This window comes from Triticum urartu, chromosome 7A (genome assembly GCF_056163025.1).
Source record: "Triticum urartu cultivar PI428250 chromosome 7A, HENAU_Tu73, whole genome shotgun sequence".
Lineage (NCBI taxonomy): Eukaryota > Viridiplantae > Streptophyta > Magnoliopsida > Poales > Poaceae > Triticum > Triticum urartu.
In genome coordinates, this window is record NC_141879.1 from 732,505,672 (window position 1) to 732,524,861 (window position 19,190).

Genomic DNA, 19,190 nt, shown 5'->3' on the forward strand with positions numbered 1-19,190 from the left:
CTCTGGTGTGGGGGATTTGGAGGCTGTACCGCAGGTGGAGGGCGACGCGGCATAGCAGCGGACGGCGCACAACGGCGAAGGAGGCGGTGGTGACCAAAAGGGAGAGCTTGCGGCCGACGTGAGAGCTGTCAACGGGGAAGATGAACCCCCGAGCACCGGGGTGGAACAAGAGGTTAGTAAATGGCAACTTTGCCTCGCGGCACATATTGAGTGATTTAGGAAATGAAAAAAATGAATGAGTGAATATATCATGCAGTTAGAGCGAGTGCGGATTGTTGTACCGCATTCAGGAAATTTATGTTGTGTGTGCCTGTGTGGAGTGCCTGTTGTGTGAAGGATGATTTGTTCTCTGCATTCACAAAATTCAGGCTATGTACGCCTCTGTTTGCAGGCTGATTGTTGTCATCGTTAAGAAAATTTACTGATTTATGTACTGGTGCTTGCAGGATGTTTGCTCCCTGCATTTTGGGAATTCATACTATATGTGCCTGTGTTTGAAGTTTGATTGTTCTCTGTAGTCATAAAATTCCTGATTTATGTAGTGGTGTTTGCAGTCTGTTTTGCTCCCTGCATTTGGAAAATTCATCCTATACGTGCCTGTGTTTTTAGGCTGATTGCTCTCTGCAATTAGGAAGTTCATGCTATATGGGGCTGTGTTTGCAAGCTGTTTGATGTCTGCAATTAGAAAATTTATGTTGTATGTGCATGTGTTTGCAGGCAAAGGATTGGTGCTGCCACCCCAAGCAAAACACCGTGCCCAACCCGAGTAAGTGCGTTCAAAAAGGCAGTCAGGTGTTTCCGGAGAACCCAACTGAAAATGTGATCACAACAGTTCTTGGCATTACTTTTGACTCTGGCCGAGGCATACGACTTCTACAATTTGTATTCATGGTTAAAGGGGTTTGGCATCCGGTACGGCAAGAGCCGGCTAAATGTCGAGAGGACGAAGTGCATGCAAGAGATAGTTTGTGGGTGCTCGGTTAGTGACTAATTTTGCTTTTGCTGGTTTGTGATTGGTAATTCGGTTCTGTTCGGGAATTCTTCCATTGTTGGTAATTCATGAAAGTTTGTGAAAACTTTTGCAGGGTAAGGCTGGGGTTGAGAACACAAGGTCTTGTCGTGGCCCATAACGTTATATTCTGTTTGGGCTGCGGGGATAGGAACTTCGCTTTTCAGTTGGACAGAAGGTTGCAATTATCCAGTTCTTTCGGGCAGACGAGAAGCTGGGATGGCGGCATGCTTGCGTAGGAGGGCGACACCATTGAAGACATGGAGTTCTTGCTGCAGCCGGTTAAGAGGTGATGTATCCTAGACTCATTCCGTTATGTAAGATGGTATAGCTGTAGCTGCAATTTCTTAGAGATTTCCCCCTCCCAACACGGCAGGTTTCCAATCCTTGAGGGGATGGACGTCACCAATGGACTGATGGATATGCAGGAGTACGGCGTGCCGGCCCTTGGAGCTCCACCGCTGGCTGCCATGAGTCATCAGCAGTGGAAGTGACGAGTGGGAGGTGTAGCTCCTAGATGTGGATGCCAGACCGATTAAGGGGAAGCGCAGCTCTCCGACTGTATCTCACCAATTAATGGGGACGGTGAATCTCGAGACTCCTGGATGGATAAAAAGGTTAGTCTGTAGCTTCATTATCCTCATCAGATTACCAATTGAGGATCATAGTTATGTGTAATTAGTTAATTAAGTGCTAGTTACACGCCGTTGACTTGTAGTTCACATTGTAGCTTATTTCATACAGTAGTAAGTCTGTTGTTTTGTACCGCTCGTGATATAAGTAATGTTCAGTAATCAATTTTTAGGACAACAACAATTTGCAAGTGCGAACAACTAAGACATGTAGGGTGCGGTTTTCCATAATTTGTATTTTTGTGCTAACAGCGCCAGGATTGGATCAGCGGCTCCAAGTAGGAGTCCATGTCCGTCGAGTCGAGGGCTACTGCTTTGGAGACTACTATAAGGAGCTTCACCGACAATTGTGGAGATTAGGTGATAAGGCAAAAACTGGGTGCTAGCTTTGATACGTTCTGAGAGGCTTATGATTTATATAATCTTTAATCTTGGGAAAATGGCTTTGTATAACATATGGGAAGAACAGATTAAATGTCGAGAGGAAGAAATGCATGTAGAAAATTATTTGAGGTTGCGTGGTAAGTCTTGATGATGCAAATAAATTTCAACCAGCAAATAATGTGAACTAGTTTGTGAAGGAAATGAATTATAATTTCTGTATTTTTGATATGCAGGGGAAGCAGGGTTAGAGAATACACAATCATGCCAGTGTGAATGCCCTGCATTGATCCGATTGCTTAGGTTAGAGGACAATGGTTGGTAAATAGCTAAGCACAGGGAGAAACACAATCATTCACTGTCTCCAAATTGTTGGGTAACAGTTCACTGGCCGTCCCACAAACACAAAGATGTTGACAACATAATTAGGAGATTTTTTGGTTAAATGGAAAAAGTCCCCTTTATTAAGCGATCGTTGAGAGCATTGTGCGGGAATTTGGATTGTGAACAAGCGGATGATGATGTGAGGAAACCGATGGAATTATCTAACGAGTTGGGTGCCAGCAATCCGCAGTTCGCATATCGAGTCCAAGCTGATGGGGAAGACCGAATAAAATGTCTGATGTGGATGAATGGTAGCAGCCATTGGCGACAGGCATCTGAGCTGTTTACAGGCGAGATGAACCCTAGAGCTCTTGGCTGGACACAACGGTATGTGCATTCAGTGCTACAAATTCAGGAAAAAGTGAGTCAAGCCTGTAGTGATGGGTGTATATGCATATTTTTATTGTTGTGAGGGTGCTCAAATAAATTAATCATGACCGGTGATGAAGAGCATTTTAACAAGTAAAATATCTCGATAATTAGCAATTTTTTATGGACAGTAGTTTTTTCATTGGCATATGTAGACAATGCTGGTGCATTTTGACAATTATTTGACATATCTAAAAGTGAATGACCTCTGTAGAAGCCTGAAGATTGGTGTGTGTAGCAAAGTTGTACTGCAAACTCAATGTGTACTTCTGATAACTAAAATAATATTTATCTAGGTGATGGCACAGCTGGGTAGTAGTTTGAGTACTTGTTGTGCCTTGACATCGAGCTGCGATATGCACATGGATAGCAAAAGTTTTGACTTGAGTATCATGTGTTCGATATAAGCATCTGCTGATTTAAACATTTCTGGAATGCATGCAGGGTAACGATTGGTGCGGCCGCGTCAAGGAGGACACCTTGTCCTAATCGCCCAAGTGCATAGGAGAAGGCAATTCACGGGTTCGATAAGAATCCAGGGGAGAATGTGATTGTACTGAAACTGGGGATAAGCTTTGATCTTTAGGTGAAGCATACGACTTCTACAACTTGTACTCCTGGGAGAAGGTGTTTGGTATTACATATTGGAAAAGCAGACTAAATGTTTAGAGGACAAAATGCAGGCAGGAAATCATTTGCAGCTGTGCGGTGAGTACTTCTTCATTTCGGAATTCTCCATGTTGTACTGCTGGTTTGTTGTGATGTCAATGGCCAAAACTAAAGTTGTAAATGTTGTTTGTGCTATGCAGGGAAAGGCTGGTGTTGAGAACAGTAGGTCATGCCATTGTGAGTGTCCGGCTCTTATACGATTGTTGCGATCGAAAGGCAATGGTTGGTGCATATCAGAGCATCGGGAGGAACACAGCCAATCTTTATCTCTTAATTGCGGAGAGACAATACACTGCCTTCACACAAAGACATCGACGTTTACAACCGAGACTTGGTGAAGCAGCCACAGCAAAAAAATGTCAATCTAGCCAAGGTAATACAACATCATAATTAGTTTTTTGACCAACCGAGCTCTCCATAATCCATAATTTGTGTGGAAAATAAGCCATGAGCTGGCATAGGATGATGTGAGCAAGACTATGAAGGTTTTCACTGAACTGGGTGCAAAGGATCCACATTTCACTTATCTTGTGCATGCTGATAAGGAAGGGCGAATCAAAAAAAATGTGGGTGAATGGGAGCAGTAGATTGTAGTAAATTTTTTGAGGAGAACCCAACAAATTCAAAATTTTAACACCAAGGGCAGGAGGTTTGCCCAAGTTGTGTATAAGCAGGAGTTGAGTGGCAGACTTGGTTTCAGTCATCCAGGTGAAGCTGTAGTTGGAGTAAGATCAAGTTTCAGTGGGAGGGGAAATAGAGTGAATGGCTTCGACCAAGTTATCTGGTGCCTTCTCTGCCTTCAGAGTATACTCGACTGATTATAGATGATTCTAATGAACAGCTGTAAGTTCAGAGCATTAGCTCGGTTCATGTGTATTGTATTGATATTTTGTAACCTGAAAGTGACGTGACGGTGTTGGAAGCGGACGCGTCAGAATCATCTGTGAATCGGTGTGGCAGTCTATGCAGCTTCAGGTGTCTCCGTTGGGTCATTGCAGGATGCCTGGCTTTAGGTGCAACTGTGCATAATGTACAGTAATATTTTTTATGTTGTTATAAATGGCCATGTGTGAACGGATGCCGTTGGAACAGAATCTTAGCTGTAACAGCCCATATGGTGAGAAATCGGAGCAGCAATATCCCATAGCTAACGGCGTCGACTTTACTACTAGTTGTCAGAGTGGGCCAGATGTGGGACATCAACTCTGGAAAAAGTCACTATACGAAAGTTATACCTGGGCCTATACATGGCGGGTTGGCAATCTCGAAGGGGCCGAACGGGGACGATAACGAGGGCATATGCGCACGAGCTCAGAAGAGGACTTTCGCCAAGTCGTGGCAAATCGTTTGGCATGAGTCTATGCGTATTACTCGTGCCAAACAGTTTAGCGCGGCAGAGGGAGCACGGGAGTACGAGAGTACGAGATCAAGGTGACAGGTAGGCAATTTGGTAGACGCCGTATCAAGTGGGAGACAGAAAAAACAATTTTGTCAAACACCCCCAGCATCAGCATGTCCACCTCGAATCTCCATGGCCACGCGGATTGATTCGACCGTCTAACAAGATGACAAAACACGGCAGTTGGGGAGCACGCTGCACGCGCGCCGCAGGACACGAGATGTACATACAATGATACAATCACAGTTAGAGGTACGTACATGTCTATACAAGACGTCAAAACGAGAGGACAGTGTCACGCCCGACGCACACGGCCTGTCACCTGCGCGCCCGGCCGCGATAGGATGGTGTCGGCCGCGCACGCGATGCGCCCGGCGGCCCGGCCGGCCGGCCGTGTCCCGGAGCGACGACACCGCTCGCTGCATATTGCTAACGCTGTCGATCAATCCAGATCCATGGATGGATGACGTGCTGGCGACCAAAGCGCAAAGGAACCAACTAGCGTAAAGTGGGTTTCGCCGTTTGTGTGTGGTTGTCAGTGCCGACGCCGGCCGGCCGATCAGGCATGGCATGTCTTCGTGTCTCGCGTAGTTCATCCTTGTATCTCGCCGCTCTGACACGTACGCATGGACGGTGGCCGGTCGGGCGGATCGAGCTGAAGTATCTAGCAGCAAAGGCGTACTACGTCTCTATCCATCCATTGTTGGAACGAGGTGTACTGGCACTGCTACGGCCGTACCCTATTTGCCGCGCCAACGTGCTCATGCATATGCATGATTGATGGACATGACGGGCGCCATTAACGAACCATTGATGCTTGCGTGTTAATTTGCATGCGGATGCATTCTAGTAGTGATCATGTGCTCACATCGCATGCATGGCGCGGCATAACCTATGTGGTGAGAGGCCTGGCTCCGTTGTTTTCTTGTGCTTGATCGCGGACAAGATTAGCTGTGCTGCAGTGCTCTGAGGCACTAATTTAAGCGGATAACATATGCTAAGCTCATATACTACATCTCAAGTAGTACTACCATCAGTCGAGCCATAATGTGGCCTGACAGTGAAACGCGACGTGAGGTTTTCAGCTGTCTGTCAGACAAGGCAAGTGGCATTGTATTGCCTTGTGAGATCTACTATCGGTTTCTGGCCTCTGTTTTTTCTCCATTTCTTATTTGTGATTTCAGATCGATCACCTGAGCAAAAAATCGGGTTTCTGATCGAGATTCAGAAGATAAAGCCTAACAACAGGCTGTAACAATAACTAAACCAGTCATTTCCACCAAGTTATATTTCCATGGCTTCAATGAAAGCATACCAAAACATTCTTATATCTTATATCTCTTATACTAATTGGAAGCACCATCCGAGTTTCCACGTTAATTGTGAAAAACTAAGCTAATTGCCCGTCGGATCTACATCTTATGTATTTGTAGCCGTCTGATGCATCACGTCATTCTTAAGGAATCCTGAGAAGTTATCCCACGCGACTCTCCTTACCAAATCTACCAAAAAAAAAACTGAAGTCATAGGGTTGCCGTTCTCTCTCATCCACGTTAACCCATAACCAAGATGCGTATCAAAGAGATACTAGATGCCATGCCTATGCCGCAGCCGCCGCTCTCCCCGGCCTCCGATTCTCCTCCAAGGGCCTGCCCGCTCCAGAAGCCATGCGCGGCAAATTTTCATGTTTTGACCCTTTTCTGAAACCTATTTAAGATTTGACCCTAATTTGAAATTTTTTCGAGATCTAACCCTTTTGCTACCGCCAGAGTCCATGGCGGTAGGGTCGAACAGCCTATCGCCAGGGACTTTGGCGGTAGGAAACATCGCTACCGCCAACCGGGCCGGCGGTAGCCTGCACAACCCTACCGCCAAGGTGCTTGGCGATAGGCACGAGCACGCACTGTGTTCAATACTTAGGAGGTTTTTGGCGGTAGGGCATGCAACCCTACCGTCAGGGACCTTGGCGGTAGGCTGTTATACCCTACCTCCATGGTCCCTGGCGGTAGCAAAAGGGTCAGATTTTGAAAAAATTTCAAATTAGGGTCAAATCTCGAATAGGTTTCAGAAAAAGGTCAAAACACGAAATTTAGCCGCCATGCACTATACGCTGCAGCCGCTGATCTTCATGGCCTCTCCGCCTCCTGCACATCTCTCCCTGCTGCAAGCCTGCAGCGGTTCATGTCTTTCTTGGCAATCTCTCTGTACCCAACCAAGCTATCACGAAGAAATCTCCCATGGCATTGGTCGGGTGACCTTTCTTCGGCCCGCCAACATGAAAATACATCAGGTATAAGGGTAGGCATTATGAGACTATTTTTGTCACTCTCCTTGCCTAAGAGCAAAGCATGTACGTCTACATGTAGATGTAAGTATGGTTAGTTTCATCCATATAATTAAATTAGCACATATATTTTTATTAAGGCATCCATGAAATTATCTTCTCCGCACCCAGAGTTAATGATATACTTGATTCCCTGATGCAACGTAGATGTGTGCAAAGTCATGGTGATGCAAGATGCCACACAGTCCAGGACCTACTTAAAAAAACTTGCTAAAAGAAATCATTTTTTCTAGATTACTAAAACAAGCCATTTATATTGCTAAAATATGTCATTAAGAATGGATGAGTAGACATTGCGTATGTACAGTTGAAAAAAAATCATTTTCAATTTGATTTTAACTTTGTAAGTTGTTACCCAAACAACACCTTCAGAAAAGAAAAATATCATATTTCACATAATAATTATTTATAATCTCAGCAAAGACACAATGGAAGACATGCATTTATCTAAATTCCTGATGTAATGAATCGGTTTTTTTTTGTTTTATGGCTTTCAAATGAGAGCTTCTATGTAGTGAAAGTATTATGTGTACCTAAATATTCCCTGAAAGCATGAAGAGTCAATTTTTGCTAACTTTCACTACAAATATTTGCGAAGTAATGTAGAGGTACAAATTATACCATTATCATCATGGAAAATATTCTCACAGTATGAAGTTTCTTATTTTAAACTAGCATTTACATTAAAAATGGTATCACGGCTATATATTGAAATTCAGGCAATGTTTATAACACCATGCATTGATAGGCGGATGGAGAGTATTACCAGAAAAAAAGTGTGATGAAAAGCAACGCTATACAGATTGGTTGATAGGACATCTTTTGTTGTAACTTCTATTATGCTCATGCATGTACATATGTATGATGTACATGTAGCACAACGAAAGATAAATGTATATTGAGTCTCAATATTAAAAATATTCATGTATGTGTCTTGCATAGAGAAAAGCTTATGTTACGGACTGGATACATGTCGTTGGAGTAAAACTAATGTCCAGGTGTCTGACACAATGTCTGTTTAATTTAGTTGCAACCATTAGATTATTATTATAAATCAAGAAAAGTAGAAGTGTGACAATAGATGCAACCATTGTCAAATGATTCCCACATTTTTTTTAAATTCAATAGTGTAAAAAAATAACAAAGCATGCATATTCGTTTTGACACGTACTTATTGAAGAAATATAATTTCCTCTTACTTAGTGAGAAACTTTTTCGCTTTATAATATAGTCATGTAAAACTTTATTCATAAACTGCATATATGAGATTTAGTAACAGTGCTATTTCTTGCCCGTGCAGTGGCACAGGTCGATGACTAGTTTCTTTAATTAAGATTTATTGTTCCCACAAAGAAAATGGTTTACTGAATTTTCACAAAAATGATTGTCAATTAATTTTCTCTCGAGAAACATGACAAACGCAGAGGCTCACATAGATGCAAATACACTTATCCCTATGGACGAGCGACACAGATGCAAATACACCAACCAACGAAATGTGGGCTATGTGCAACAAGGTTACAGTTGAATTCAAAAAAAGTTTTCAACGGCATAACCAGAAGTCACGCAAATTGGATATTATTGATCTAATTGATGGTAATTAAATCTCAAAATGTTGTCACACCTCATTCATGGGAATGGAGGAAATAAGAAGTTGAGTGCCCCTATGTTCCCCAATGTGGCTTTCTTATAGGACTAATATGGTGTTTTCATAGCATGAAAATTAATTCTATTTTTTTTTCAAGAACAAGCAACACAACATGCAAATTAATCCTTTGGTGCTGGCAAAATTCGATTTCGACAAAAATTGCCAAATACTCCCTATGTCTTTAAACTTGCGCAGAGAACCTAGTGAAGTATAGGTATTACTGTACTTATAAACCAGGATATTACTATACCCCATGTTGTACAATTGGCCGTTGGCCACATGGCCTTGGTGGGAGACACAAGACATGGATGTGTGTTCCTTAGCAACGTGAACCATGATGCACATCTGGCATGACCTGCGAGGCATGGTGGCTCACCGGCACAGTTAAGGACGTGCGCGTCCAGATCTCGAGGCCGACTGGGTGACGTATGTTCATTGCCAGACAAGACAGTTTTGCCTGCTGGCACTACAAGTTGCATGGGTGGTCAATTAAGTGTGGTGATTAGCTGGTGTTTGTCACCCATGGCATGCAAGGATCTCCTATGATGACGATGGTAATATAGTATGATCTAGGTTTTGTTAAGTATGGTGATTAGTTGTGGCTTGTTTCCCCGCGATCATGCAAGGATCTCCTATGATAAATAGGATAATATAGTATCGTCTGCGTTGAGAGCTAGACAGGGAGTGTGGGCGCGCACAGATTGAATATAGATCCCCTGGTTAATTTGAAGGTCAGATCCGCAAGGTGAGGAAGAGAAGGGTGGTAATAGGCGGTATCTCGGTGGGTGGGGCGATGCTTCCCAGTCCAAGTGGAGTATATACACAATGTGGGAGCAACCATCGTTGAACTCAGGTTGTGCAGTGGCATTGCCATCACCCAAATGATGGGAATTCTCATGATTTTCCCTTGTTAGTGGAACCGGGGAGATGCCTTGTTCTCCTAAAAAGCTCTGATGATTTGCAAGAGTTGACAAATTTTATGTAGCGATTTAAACGGAGCCAGATCGAAAGCGTGGAGACATCAACTAGTTAAGGTGGCCAATCGACCAGCCTCTAATAAATAGGATCATATATTTGTTTAAGGCAACTAGGAATACTACTCGGCTCGATTCAGTAGCAGCCACACATAGAGATTCTTGCTAACGAGACACTCGTGCGGGTTAAGTTGTTCCCAACTTTCAAACCCAATTAGCTGGGCAGCAAGCTAGCAATGGTACACTTTGCTGATACTTGATAGATAGAGCAATGCACGTACAGGAGAGTACATCATACGTAGGGAGAGCAATGCTGATACACTACAAGAAATATATCAACTTATGACCACCACTATTGGTCATTGAATGGTCACAAATTTCCATTTATGACCTTTTTGTGACCAAAAACATAAGGTCAAAAGCTGGGCGTCGTAAACTGACTATAGCGACCTTTCTTCTGGAATGGTCGCAAACGTTCATGACCAAAAAAAAGGTCGTATATTTAACGACCAACTGTTTTGGTCACTAGCAATCCGACCACACCACGTCAGTGTTGGAAATATGCCCTAGAGGCAATAATAAAAGTATTATTATTATATTTCTGTGATCATGATAATTGTCTTTATTCATGCTATAACTGTATTATCCGGAAATCGTAATACACGTGTGAATACATAGACCATAATATGTCCCTAGTAAGCCTCTAGTTGACTAGCTCGTTGATCAACAGATAGTCAAGGTTTCCTGGCTATGGACATTGGATGTCATTGATAACGGGATCACATCATTAGGAGAATGATGTGATGGACAAGACCCAATCCTAAGCATAGCACAAAGATCGTGTAGTTCGTTTGCTAGAGCTTTTCCAATGTCAAGTATCTTTTCCTTTGACCATGAGATCGTGTAACTCCCGGATACCGTAGGAGTGCTTTGGGTGTATCAAACGTCACAACGTAACTGGGTGACTATAAAGGTGGATTACAGGTATCTCCGAAAGTGTCTGTTGGGTTGACACGGATCGAGACTGGGATTTGTCACTCCATATAACGGAGAGGTATCACTGGGCCCACTCGGTAATGCATCATCATCATGAGCTCAAGGTGACCAAGTGGTTGATCACGGGATCATGCATTACGGTACGAGTAAAGTGACTTGCTGGTAACGAGATTGAACAAGGTATTGGAATACCAACGATCGAGTCTCGGGCAAGTAACATACCGATTGACAAAGGGAATTGTATACGGGGTTGATTAATCCTCGACATCGTGGTTCATCCGATGAGATCATCGTGGAGCATGTGGGAGCCATCATGGGTATCCAGATCCCGCTGTTGGTTATTGACCGGAGAGTCGTCTCGGTCATGTCTGCTTGTCTCCCGAACCCGTAGGGTCTACACACTTAAGGTTCGGTGACGCTAGGGTTGTGAAGATATGTATATGCAGTAACCCGAATGTTGTTCGGAGTCCCGGATGAGATCCCGGACGTCACGAGGAGTTCCGGAATGGTCCGGAGGTAAAGAATTATATATAGGAAGTGCTGTTTCGGCCATCGGGACAAGTTTCGGGGTTATCGGTATTGTACCGAGACCACCGGAGGGGTCCCGGGGGCCCACCGGGTGGGGCCACCTATCCCGGAGGGCCCCATGGGCTGAAATAGGAGGGAACCCAGCCCATAGTGGGCTGGGGCGCCACCCCCTATAGGCCCATGCGCCTAGGGTTTCCATGGGGAGGAGTCCAAGTGGTGGAAGGCACCCCTGAGTGCCTTGGGGGGGAGGGAAACCTCCCCTGGCCGCCGCACCAAGGAGATTAGATCTCCTGGGCTGGCGCACCCCCCCCCTTGGTCCTCCTATATATAGTTGAGGAGAGGAGGGATTTCATACCACAGCCTTTGGTGCTTCCCTCTCTCCCCGTTACGTCTCTCTCTCGTAGTATAGGCGAAGCCCTGCTACTGTGACGCCCTGCATCCACCACCACGCCGTCGTGTTGCTGGATCTTCATCAACCTCTCTTCCCCCCTTGCTGGATCAAGAAAGGAGGAGACGTCATCCGTTCCGTACGTGTGTTGAACGCGGAGGCACCGTCCGTTCGGTGCTTGATCATCGGTGATTTGAATCACGTCGTGTTCGACTACATCATCCCCGTTCTTTGAACGCTTCCGCTCGCGATCTACAAGGTACGTAGATGCATCTAATCACTCGTTGCTAGATGAACTCCTAGATGGATCTTGGTGAAACCGTAGGAAAATTTTTGTTTTCTGCAACGTTCCCCAACAGTGGTATCAGAGCTAGGTCTATGCGTAGTTCTCTTGCACGAGTAGAACACAAAGTAGTTGTGGGCGTTGATTTTGTTCAATATGCTTGCCGTTACTAGTCTTATCTTGATTCGGCGGCATCGTGGGATGAAGCGGCCCGGACCGACCTTACACGTACTCTTACGTGAGACAGGTTCCACCGACTGACATGCACTAGTTGCATAAGGTGGCTAGCGGGTGTCTGTCTCTCCTACTTTAGTCGGATCGGATTCGATGAAAAGGGTCCTTATGAAGGGTAAATAGCAATTGGCATATCACGTTGTGGTCTTTGCGTAGGTAAGAAACGTTCTTGCTAGAAACCCATAGCAGCCACGTAAAACATGCAAACAACAATTAGAGGACGTCTAACTTGTTTTTGCAGGGTATGCTATGTGATGTGATATGGCCAAAAAGGATGTGATGAATGATATATGTGATGTATGAGATTGATCATGTTCTTGTAATAGGAATCACGACTTACATGTCGATGAGTATGACGGTGACAGGATGATCATGGAGCCCCAAGATGGAGATCAAAGGAACTATGTGATATTGGCCATATCATGTCACTATTATTATTTGATTGCATATGATGTTTATCATGTTTTGCATCTTGTTTACTTAAAATGACGGTAGTAAATAAAGATGACCCCTTACAACAATTTCAAGAAGTGTTCTCCCCTAACTGTGCACCGTTGCTACAGTTCGTCGCTTCGAAGCACCACGTGTTAATCGGGTGTGATAGATCCTTTCGTTCACATACAACGGGTGTAAGAAGTTTTACACATGCAAAAACACTTAGGGTTAACTTGACGAGCCTAGCATGTGAAGACATGGCCTCGGAACACAGAGACCGAAAGGTCGAACACGAGTCGTATGGAAGATATGATCAACATGGAGATGTTCACCGACGATGACTAGTCCGTCTCACGTGTTAATCGGACACGGCTTAGTCGACTTGGATCGTGTAACACTTAGATGACTAGAGGGATGTCTAATCTGAGTGGGAGTTCATTAATAATTTGATTAGATGAACTTAATTATCATGAACTTAGTCTAAAATCTTTACAATATGTCCTGTAGATCAAATGGCCAATGTTGTATTCAATTTCAACGCGTTCCTAGAGAAAACCAAGCTGAAAGACGATGGCAGCAACTATACGGACTGGGTCCGGAACCTAAGGATCATCCTCATAGCTGCCAAGAAAGATTATGTCCTACAAGCACCGCTAGGTGATCCACCCGTCCCACAGAACCAAGACGCTATGAACGCTTGGCAGACACGTACTGATGAATACTCCCTCGTTCAGTGCGGCATGCTTTACAGCTTAGAGCCGGGGCTCCAAAAGCGTTTTGAGAGACATGGAGCATATGAGATGTTCGAAGAGCTAAAAATGGTTTTTCAAGCTCATGCCCGGATCGAGAGATATGAAGTCTCCGATAAGTTCTTCAGCTGTAAGATGGAGGAAAATAGTTCTGTCAGTGAGCACATACTCACTATGTCTGGGTTACATAACCGCTTGACTCAGCTGGGAGTTAATCTCCCGGATGACGCGGTCATTGACAGAATCCTCCAGTCGCTTCCACCAAGCTACAAGAGCTTTGTGATGAACTTCAATATGCAGGGAATGGTAAAGACCATTCCTGAAGTATTTGCAATGCTGAAATCAGCAGAGGTAGAAGTCAAGAAGGAACATCAAGTGTTGATGATGAATAAAACCACTAAGTTCAAAAAGGGCAAGGGTAAAAAGAACTTCAAGAAGGACGGCAAGGAAGTTGCTGCACCCGGCAAGCAAGCTGTCGGGAAGAAGTCAAAGAATGGTCCCAAGCCTGAGACAGAGTGCTTTTATTGCAAAGGGAAGGGTCACTGGAAACGGAACTGCCCCAAATACTTAGCGGACAAGAAGGCCGGCAACACCAAAGGTATATTTGATATACATGTAATTGATGTGTACCTTACCAGTACTCGTAGTAACTCCTAGGCATTTGATACCGGTGCCGTTGCTCATATTTGTAACTCACCGCAGGAGCTGCGGAATAAACGAAAACTGGAAAAGGACGAGGTGACGATGCGCGTCGGGAATGGTTCCAAGGTCGATGTGATCGCCGTGGGCACGCTACCTCTACATTTACCTACGGGATTAGTTATAAACCTCAATAATTGTTATTTAGTGCCTATATTGAGCATGAACATTGTATCAGGATCTCGTTTAATACGAGATGGCTACTCATTTAAATCCGAGAATAATGGTTGTTCTATTTATATGAGAGATATGTTTTATGGTCATGCTCCGATAGTTAATGGTTTATTCTTAATGAATCTCGAGAGTATTACTACACATGTTCATAGTGTGAGTACCAAAAGATGTAAGGTTGATAATGATAGTCCCACATACTTGTGGCACTGCCGCCTTGGTCACATAGGTGTCAAACGCATGAAGAAGCTCCATGCAGATGGACTTTTAGAGTCTCTTGATTATGAATCATTTGACACGTGCGAACCATGCCTCATGGGAAAAATGACCAAGACTCCGTTCTCAGGAACAATGGAGCGAGCAACCAACTTATTGGAAATCATACATACTGATGTGTGCGGTCCAATGAGTGTTGAGGCTCGCGGTGGCTATCGTTATGTTCTCACCCTCACTGATGACTTGAGTAGATATGGGTATGTCTACTTAATGAAACACAAGTCTGAAACCTTTGAAAAGTTCAAGGAATTTCAGAGTGAGGTTGAAAATCAACGTGACAGGAAAATCAAGTTTCTACGATCAGATCGTGGAGGAGAATACTTGAGTCACGAATTTGGCACACACTTAAGAAAATGTGGAATAGTTTCACAACTCACGCCGCCTGGAACACCTCAGTGTAATGGTGTGTCCGAACGTCGTAATCGCACTCTATTAGATATGGTGCGATCTATGATGTCTCTTACCGATTTACCGCTATCTTTTTGGGGCTATGCTTTAGAGACTGCCGCATTCACTTTAAGTAGGGCTCCGTCGAAATCCGTTGAGACGACACCGTATGAATTATGGTTTGGGAAGAAACCTAAGCTGTCGTTTCTAAAAGTTTGGGGATGCGATGCTTATGTCAAGAAACTTCAACCTGAAAAGCTCGAACCCAAGTCGGAAAAATGCGTCTTCATAGGATACCCTAAAGAAACTTATGGGTATACCTTCTACCTCAGATCCGAAGGCAAGATCTTTGTTGCCAAGAATGGATCCTTTCTGGAGAAAGAGTTTCTCTCGAAAGAAGTAAGTGGGAGGAAAGTAGAACTTGATGAAGTATTACCTCTTGAACCGGTAAATGGCGCAACTCAAGAAAATGTTCCTGAGGTGCCTGCACCGACTAGAGAGGAAGTTATTGATGATGATCAAGATACTTCTGATCAAGCTCCTACTGAAATTCGAAGGTCCACAAGGACACGTTCCGCACCAGAATGGTACGGAAACCCTGTCTTGGAAATCATGTTGTTAGACAACGGTGAACCTTCGAACTATGAAGAGGCGATGGCGGGACCGGATTCCGACAAATGGCTAGAAGCCATGAAATCCGAGATAGGATCCATGTATGAAAACGAAGTATGGAATTTGACTGACTTGCCCGTTGAACGGCGAGCCATAGAAAATAAATGGATCTTTAAGAAGAAGACAGACGCGGATGGTAATGTGACCATCTATAAAGCTCGGCTTGTCGCTAAGGGTTATCGACAAGTTCAAGGGGTTGACTACGATGAGACTTTCTCACCGGTAGCGAAGCTGAAGTCCGTCCGAATCATGTTAGCAGTTGCCGCATTCTACGATTATGAAATATGGCAAATGGACGTCAAAACAGCATTCCTTAATGGTTTCCTTAAGGAAGAATTGTATATGATGCAGCCGGAAGGTTTTGTCGATCCTAAGAATGCTAACAAGGTGTGCAAGCTCCAACGCTCGATTTATGGGCTGGTGCAAGCATCTCGGAGTTGGAACATTCGCTTTGATGAGATGATCAAAGCGTTTGGGTTTACACAGACTTATGGAGAAGCCTGCGTTTACAAGAAAGTGAGTGGGAGCTCTGTAGCATTTCTCATACTATATGTAGATGACATACTTTTGATGGGAAATGATATAGAACTCTTGGACAGCATCAAGGCCTACTTGAATAAGAGTTTTTCAATGAAGGACCTTGGAGAAGCTGCTTATATATTAGGCATCAAGATCTACAGAGATAGATCAAGACGCCTCATAGGTCTTTCACAAAGCACATACCTTGATAAGATTTCGAAGAAGTTCAAAATGGATCAGTCCAAGAAAGGGTTCTTGCCTGTTTTGCAAGGTATGAAATTGAGCTCAGCTCAATGTCCGACCACGGCAGAAGAGATAGAAGAGATGAGTGTCATCCCCTATGCCTCAGCCATAGGTTCTATTATGTATGCCATGCTGTGTACCAGACCTGATGTAAACCTTGCCGTAAGTTTCGTAGGAAGGTACCAAAGTAATCCCGGCAAGGAACACTGGACAGCGGTCAAGAATATCCTGAAGTACCTGAAAAGGACTAAGGAAATGTTTCTCGTTTATGGAGGTGACGAAGAGCTCGTCGTAAAGGGTTACGTCGACGCTAGCTTCGACACAGATCTGGATGACTCTAAGTCACAAACCGGATACGTGTATATGTTGAATGGTGGAGCAGTGAGCTGGTGCAGCTGCAAACAGAGCGTCGTGGCGGGATCTACATGTGAAGCGGAGTACATGGCAGCCTCGGAGGCAGCACATGAAGCAATATGGGTGAAGGAGTTCATCACCGACCTAGGAGTCATACCCAATGCGTCGGGGCCAATCAAACTCTTTTGTGACAACACTGGAGCTATTGCACTTGCCAAGGAGCCCAGGTTTCACAAGAAGACAAGGCACATCAAGCGTCGCTTCAACTCCATTCGTGAAAATGTTCAAAATGGAGACATAGAGATTTGTAAAGTACATACGGACCTGAATGTAGCAGATCCGTTGACTAAACCTCTCCCTAGGGCAAAACATGATCAACACCAGAATTCCATGGGTGTTCGATTCATCACAATGTAACTAGATTATTGACTCTAGTGCAAGTGGGAGACTGTTGGAAATATGCCCTAGAGGCAATAATAAAAGTATTATTATTATATTTCTGTGATCATGATAATTGTCTTTATTCATGCTATAACTGTATTATCCGGAAATCGTAATACACGTGTGAATACATAGACCATAATATGTCCCTAGTAAGCCTCTAGTTGACTAGCTCGTTGATCAACAGATAGTCATGGTTTCCTGGCTATGGACATTGGATGTCATTGATAACGGGATCACATCATTAGGAGAATGATGTGATGGACAAGACCCAATCCTAAGCATAGCACAAAGATCGTGTAGTTCGTTTGCTAGAGCTTTTCCAATGTCAAGTATCTTTTCCTTTGACCATGAGATCATGTAACTCCCGGATACCGTAGGAGTGCTTTGGGTGTATCAAACGTCACAACGTAAATGGGTGACTATAAAGGTGCATTACAGGTATCTCCGAAAGTGTCTGTTGGGTTGACACGGATCGAGACTGGGATTTGTCACTCCATATAACGGAGAGGTATCACTGGGCCCACTCGGTAATGCATCATCATCATGAGCTCAAGGTGACCAAGTGGTTGATCACGGGATCATGCATTACGGTACGAGTAAAGTGACTTGCTGGTAACGAGATTGAACAAGGTATTGGGATACCAACGATCGAGTCTCGGGCAAGTAACATACCGATTGACAAAGGGAATTGTATATGGGGTTGATTAATCCTTGACATCGTGGTTCATCCGATGAGATCATCGTGGAGCATGTGGGAGCCATCATGGGTATCCAGATCCCGCTGTTGGTTATTGACCGGAGAGTCGTCTCGGTCATGTCTGCTTGTCTCCCGAACCCGTAGGGTCTACACACTTAAGGTTCGGTGACGCTAGGGTTGTGAAGATATGTATATGCAGTAACCCGAATGTTGTTCGGAGTCCCGGATGAGATCCCGGACGTCACGAGGAGTTCCGGAATGGTCCGGAGGTAAAGAATTATATATAGGAAGTGCTGTTTCGGCCATCGGGACAAGTTTCGGGGTTATCGGTATTGTACCGGGACCACCGGAGGGGTCCCGGGGGCCCACCGGGTGGGGCCACCTATCCCGAAGGGCCCCATGGGCTGAAATAGGAGGGAACCCAGCCCATAGTGGGCTGGGGCGCCACCCCCTATAGGCCCATGCGCCTAGGGTTTCCATGGGGAGGAGTCCAAGTGGTGGAAGGCACCCCTGAGTGCCTTGGGGGGGAGGGAAACCTCCCCTGGCCGCCGCACCAAGGAGATTAGATCTCCTGGGCTGGCGCACCACCCCCCCTTGGTCCTCCTATATATAGTTGAGGAGAGGAGGGATTTCATACCACAGCCTTTGGTGCTTCCCTCTCTCCCCGTTACGTCTCTCTCTCGTAGTATAGGCGAAGCCCTGCTACTGTGACGCCCTGCATCCACCACCACGCCGTCGTGTTGCTGGATCTTCATCAACCTCTCTTCCCCCCTTGCTGGATCAAGAAAGGAGGAGACTTCATCCGTTCCGTACGTGTGTTGAACGCGGAGGCACCGTCCGTTCGGTGCTTGATCATCGGTGATTTGAATCACGTCGTGTTCGACTACATCATCCCCGTTCTTTGAACGCTTCCGCTCGCGATCTACAAGGTACGTAGATGCATCTAATCACTCGTTGCTAGATGAACTCCTAGATGGATCTTGGTGAAACCGTAGGAAAATTTTTGTTTTCTGCAACGTTCCCCAACAGTCAGATCCACCGTGGCAAGCTGACGTGGCAGACTTACGACCAAATGAAAAGGTCGTAAAATAGAATCAGCCCGGTCCATTTCAGCCGTCTTGATGGGCCAAGCCCAATAATTCAGCCCATTTAATTTTTTTTCTCTTTATTTTGCTTATCTGCATGGGCCTGGCCCAATAATTTGGCCTTTTATTTTCTGGGAATGGAGCCTTTTTCTGATGATTTTTTTATATTCCACTATTGTTTTGGGCCATAGCCTTTTTAGTCTAGTTCGAATTTGGGCCTT

At 44.7% G+C, this 19,190-nt stretch overlaps 1 long non-coding RNA gene across 1 annotated transcript; it reads left to right on the forward strand.

The window, feature by feature from the left end:
- Positions 1 to 1,391: 1,391 nt before the first annotated feature.
- On the forward strand, positions 1,392 to 2,747 carry LOC125525175 (uncharacterized). The gene is made up of 3 exons (XR_015612186.1): positions 1,392 to 1,626; positions 1,894 to 2,162; positions 2,259 to 2,747. It is a non-coding gene; the product is annotated as an uncharacterized LOC125525175 (long non-coding RNA).
- Positions 2,748 to 19,190: the final 16,443 nt, after the last annotated feature.